The 5,491-nt window shown below is 36.7% G+C and overlaps 1 non-coding gene across 1 annotated transcript; it reads left to right on the top strand.

The window, feature by feature from the left end:
• Positions 1 to 4,173: 4,173 nt before the first annotated feature.
• LOC122118291 lies at positions 4,174 to 4,307 on the top strand. Its single transcript, XR_006149325.1, has one exon. It is a non-coding gene; the product is annotated as a small nucleolar RNA SNORA48 (small nucleolar RNA).
• The last annotated feature ends 1,184 nt before the right edge of the window (positions 4,308 to 5,491 follow it).

Raw genomic sequence — 5,491 nt, 5'->3', positions numbered from 1 at the left:
CAAATATAGTAAAACAAGGAAGTAAGTAAACCTTAAGACATGTGATAGTTAAGCTTCAGAAAATAAAAGACAAAAAAACTTGAGAACAATAGAAGACACATTACCTACTCTACATGGGGAAAACTATTCTAATTATAGTAATTTCCCATGAGTAAATATGAATTTACAGAGGAAGTATCATAATATTTTTTAAATTCTGAATTAAAACTACCAATCAGAAGCCTAAATCCAACAAAAACTATTCTTTTCAAATGAAAGGAAAATCAAGAAATTTTCATGTAAATTAAAAGATCATTTGTTGCCAGCATATCTACACTAAAAAAATTACTAAATATTCTCTTAAAAGAAAAGAAACAGGCTGGGAAGGTAGCTCAGTGGTAGAGTGCTTGCCTTGCATTCATGGGGCCCTGGGTTTGATTCCTCAGCACACATAAGCAGAAAAAGCTGGAAGTGGCACTGTAGCTCAAGTGGTGGAGCGCTAGCCTGGAGCTGAAGAACTGAAAGACAGTGCCCAGGCCCAGAGTTCAGGCCCTAGGACCAGCAAAAAAAAAAGAAAAAAGAAAAGAAAAAAAAGTAAAGAAAAGAAACAATTGGGCATTGGTGCCTCACACCTGTAATCCTAGCCACTCAAGAAGCTGAGATCAGGATCACGGTTTGAATACTGTGAGAAAGTTCCTAAGATATGAGAAATGTCCAGATGAGACACCACAAACAGCTCATTGGTTTACACAGTCCTTCTGAGATTGTTAAGGAGATTACTTTCACAGTATTGAGCAGGAATGGGTGTTCAAGTCACTATTGCAGATGCCTAAGTAAACTACTTTAATAAACTAACATGTCAGTTAAATTTTACAGACTTTTATTCAGAATATTAATGGATTTTAGAAATAGAAAAAAGAAATTGTAGGGGCTGGGAAGGTGGCTCAGTGGTAGAGCGCTTGCCTTGCATGCATGAGGTTCTGGGTTTGATTCCTCAGCACCACATAAGCAAAAAGAAAAAAGCCAGAAGTGATGCTGTAGCTCAAGTGGTAGAGTGCTAGCCTTGAGCTGAAGAGCTGAGGGACAGCATCCCAGCCCAGAGTTCAGGCCCCACGACCAGATCCCCTCCCCCCCTCCCAAAAAAAGGAAAGAAATTGTGCTGTAACAACAAATCAAAGAAAGGTTGGACAAATGGGATTGCATGAAGTTGCAGAGCTTCTGCATGGCAAAGGACAGAGCTAGCAAGATCAATAGAAAGCCCACAGATTGGGAGAAGATCTTCACTAGCCATACAACAGACAAGGGTCTCATATCTAAAACATAACTGGAAGTCAAAAAATTAAATCCCCCAACAACAAATCCTCAAAGAAACAACTGCCCAATAAATAAGTGAGCTAAAGACTTACAGAGAAACTTCTCTGAAGAGGAAATAAGAATGGTCAATAGACACATGAAGAAATAAATGCTCAACTTCTCTAGCCATAAAAGAAATGCAAATCAAAACAACATTGAGATACCACTTCACCCCAGTTAGAATCAAGAACTCTAATAACAACAGATGCTGGAGGGAACCCTACTGCATTGTTGGTGGGAGTATAAACTTGTTCAACCACTTTGGAAAGTAGTATGAAGTTCCTCAAAAGACTCCATATAGAGTTCCCCTATGACCCAGCAATCCCACTTTTGGGCATTTTACCCTAATAATCACAAACAACACCATACTAAAGCTATCAGCACAACTATATTTATTGCAGCATTATTTACCAAAGCTAAAATATGGAACCAACCCAGATGCCCCTCAGTAGATGAATGGATCAAGAAAATGTGGTACTTTCCCAGTTCTCTCTCTTTCCCTCCTCCCTTTCCCAGCTCTTTCTTTTCCCAGCTCTTTCTCAGCTTTTTCCTTCTCAGCTCTTTCCCAGGCCTTTCCCAGCCTCATGGAAGGCCAACCTGGCCTGGTCCCAGCCTGTCCACTGAATAAACCTACCCCTTACCTGAATAAAAAAAAAAAAGAAAAGAAAATGTGGTTTATATACAGAATGGAATTCTATGCCTCCATCAGAAAGAATGACATTGCCCCATTTGTTAGGAAATGGAAAGACTTGGAAAAATTATATTAAGTGAAGTAAGTCAGGCACAAAGAAACATAGGTCCCATGGTTTCCCTTATTTGCAATAACTAGTATATGTCTGAGACAAGCAGAAAAGATCAGATAAGATGATGTTAAGCGAAATGAACCCCAAGGTAAGGACAAAAGTGATTTTTTTTCTTGCTTGCTATAGTTTCTAACGTATTTATAAGGTACCATGTAATTTTTTGTTTTTTTGTATGTCCCTCCCCCATGGTATAACCACTGCTTTCACTGTATTTGATGTTGGTATAATTTGGGGAGCAGAAGCGAAAAAACAAATTGTTTAAATAGGGATACAGCCTGACCCATTGCAATAAGGAGATGTACAAGACGCTGTGCTGAAAAACGAACTTTACAATTTAGGTGGGGGAGAGGAATGGAATGTAGTTGTGGAGATAGGAGGGAAGGAATGGGAGGGGGAAAACAAAAAACAAAGGAGGAAGCAACAATGGTTGATTAGAAATGTACTCATTACCTTGTGCATGTGATTGCAACCCCTCTGTACAGTATTTGCACAATAAAAAACTTATTTAAAAATAAATTGTGCTATAAATTTAAAGAAGGAGGAAGTGGTGGAGAAAAAAGAGGAGCAGGAGGACAAGAAAGAACAGTAGTATCAGCAGCAGCAACAGCCAGGCTCCTGGTGGTTCATGACTGTAATTTTAGCTACTCAGAAGTCTAAGATCTGTGGATCTGCCAGTCCAGGCAGAGACTTAACCTATAAGTAACCAAAAAAGCTGAAAGTTTGGCTCAATTGGCAGAACATTAGTCATGAGTGGAAGCAAAGCCCTGAGTTCAAGCTCTGGTACCAGCTTAGAAAAAAAAAAAAAAAGGAGGAAGAGAAATAAATATGGATAAATAAATCTGAATTTTCTTCTTTTGAGTTTTCAATATAGAAAGACTGTCTGAAAAGAAAAAAGGATACATAATGCAACCATTGATTGAAGAAAAGCTAGACTAGAGAGAGAGCTTAGAGTAAGGAAACATAAATAAGAGGACAATCCAACAAGACATAATTATTTCAAAAAGTGTAAATACCCAACAAGACAGATGCAAATGTCAAGTATAATTTGATAAAAATTAATACAATAAAACAAATGGAGATATAGACAAATCCACAATTACAATTGGAGAGCTCAACATTCCTTCCTCAGAAATTGATTGAACAACTGCAGAGAAAATCAGCAGGAGAGGGAACTCAGAAGCACTTATTAACCAGTTGCCATTTATGGAACAGACCAGTCAAAAAAAGCAGAACACACATTCTTTCAAGTGTCCATGGAACATATTTCAAAGTATATCATACTCTAGGATTCTAAGATATAAGCAAATCTCAATAAACCCAAAAGACATGAAACAGCATAGAATGAGTTTTGTCTACAAATGGAGTCAAATTTAAATCAACAAAGAAAAATCTGGAAATTTCTTGAAAGTTAAAACACACCTCTAAATAACCTATGGGGAACTGGAAAAGGATTAAAGCTGAATAAAAAAAAAAAAATCATGTGCCAGGTGCTTGTGGCTCATACCTGTAATACTAGCTACTCAGGAGGCTGAGATCTGAGGATCGCGGTTCAAAGCCAGCCCAGGCAGGAAAATCCATGAGACTCTTATCTCCAATAAACCACTAGAAAACCAGAAGTGGCACTGTGGCTCAAGGGGTAGAGTGCTCGCCTTGAGCTGAAGAGCACAGGGACAGCACCCAAGCCCAGAGTTCAAGCCCCACGACCGAACAAAAAAAATCATGTGACAAAGTTGGGTAAGAACAAGAGGGAAAAAAATAGGAGAAAGTGAGAGAAAGGGTGAAATGTCCAAAAAGAAATGTAGCATGGAGGGGGTGAAGTTGAGGGGATGGAAAGTGGGAAAAAACAAGGGAGGAGATAACATTGTTCAATAAGAAATGTCCTCATTACCATACATATGCAACTGTAATCTCTCTGTACATCACCTTGACAATAAAATTAAATTAAAAAAAGAAGTATATTCATTACCTTACTTATGTAGCTGTGACCACTCTGTACACCACCTTTATAATAACATTAAAAACTTTAAAAATTATGTGATATTCCTTTTCTGAGCAAAGTGACATCAACTTCATGGTGCTCATCTTATATCATCCAGGGACAAAACAACCCATGTTTATTCCAGCATGGCTTTTGATCTTTGCCTACACCTGGTTCATTCCTTGGACACACGTGAAAAAAAAAATGTGACAAAGTAAAAAGAAGGGCAGAGAGGTAATTGTATAACACTGCCTTAATCAATTTTCCACTACTATAACATAACATCATAACCGGTGGAATAGATACACAATAAAATATTTTTGGTTCAAGGCTATACACATCCTACCACCAACTGGTGCTTCACTGTGTTGTGGCAGGAGTTGAAAAGGAAAATAAGCATATAAGTCAGAGAGATAATGGGACCTGCTTCAAAGGTAACTAAGGTACTTCCAAGATAACATTAATCCATTCATGTAGATTGGAATTCTCATGACCTAACCACCTTTTAAAAGTTGAACCTCTTTATACTATCACAATGGTAGTTATACTAAGACATTAGTTTTTGGGGTTATTAACATCATAGCAAGTGATAATGACATACTTGGGAAAAAGAGGAAGTGTAAAATCAATTATCTAAGCCCTAAGCCCACCTCCAACTCAAGAGCCTAGAAATAAAAGAGCAAAACAAATCCAAGCAACAATACTCCGTTTACTAATTGGAAGACTCAACATTTCATGGATAGATGTCAGTTTTCCCTAAATTGATAGGTAGATGTAAAACAATTACAAAATGCCAATAAGATATTATATAACTTGATGTGAAATTATTCTAAAATTTATATAGAATAGAAAAAATACTAAAATAACTAAACTACTTTTGAAAAACAAAAATCTGGAGGAATTAGCAGATGCTACTGTAGGATAAACAGATATGTAGACATGCAGATCAATGGAATAAATTAATCTAAAAATGAATCCATGGAAATGTGCCCACTTGAAATTTTCAACAATGTGCAAAACCAACTAACTGCAGAAGAGATAAGCTTAAAATAAAGTATTAGAGAAATCAGACATCCATAGACCAAAAATAAAATAAACTCCACCTTAAGCCTCAGATCATACTAAAATTAATTCAAAATAAATCCCAAACTAAAAAGCACATAAAATCCTAAAATTTTCAGAAGCAAGAAATATATGCAAACTCAGTAGTAGATAAGAATGAACTATTGATCCATTCAACAATCTAGATGAATTTAAAGGATTATACTGAGGGTTTTTTAAAGCAATCCCAAAAGGTCAGACGCTGTATGATTCCATTTATATATCATTTGTGAAATGCCAAAATTTTAGAAATAGTTAACGGGTTAGTAGTTGAAGG

The sequence above is a fragment of the Dipodomys spectabilis genome, unplaced genomic scaffold (genome assembly GCF_019054845.1).
Source record: "Dipodomys spectabilis isolate Male_0828 unplaced genomic scaffold, ASM1905484v1 ptg000147l, whole genome shotgun sequence".
NCBI lineage: Eukaryota > Metazoa > Chordata > Mammalia > Rodentia > Heteromyidae > Dipodomys > Dipodomys spectabilis.
Note: the sequence above shows the minus strand (reverse complement) of the source record. Positions and strands in the feature narration are given on the sequence as shown.